Genomic DNA, 394 nt, shown 5'->3' on the forward strand with positions numbered 1-394 from the left:
TCGAAGCCAATGGTTCTCGAACATCTGTAACATATAAGGGATTAGTAACAAGAGAGGGGACACAACAATATGCACAGTAAATAAATTGATGGTTGTCGAATGCCTGCAACAAACAATGGGTTAGTAACAAGAGAAAGGACGAGTATGAGACGCGCGACCACCCTCCGCGACGGTTCACGACAAAGTCAGGAAGCAAGCACAAACCTGCACGGGATGGTACGACCTTGGTATACGGCGTACACGGCTAAGTCAATAAACTGGGTGACGCAACTCACTAGCGCGTTGGATCGACGGAGAGCACCGATACTCGGCACGCTCTACCGTACTCTCTCGCTCGCACACCTCCCTCCCATAGACCACCGAAATTCCTCGGCACCCGTCAACACCGACGGAG

This window comes from Dufourea novaeangliae, unplaced genomic scaffold (genome assembly GCF_001272555.1).
Source record: "Dufourea novaeangliae isolate 0120121106 unplaced genomic scaffold, ASM127255v1 scaffold23, whole genome shotgun sequence".
NCBI lineage: Eukaryota > Metazoa > Arthropoda > Insecta > Hymenoptera > Halictidae > Dufourea > Dufourea novaeangliae.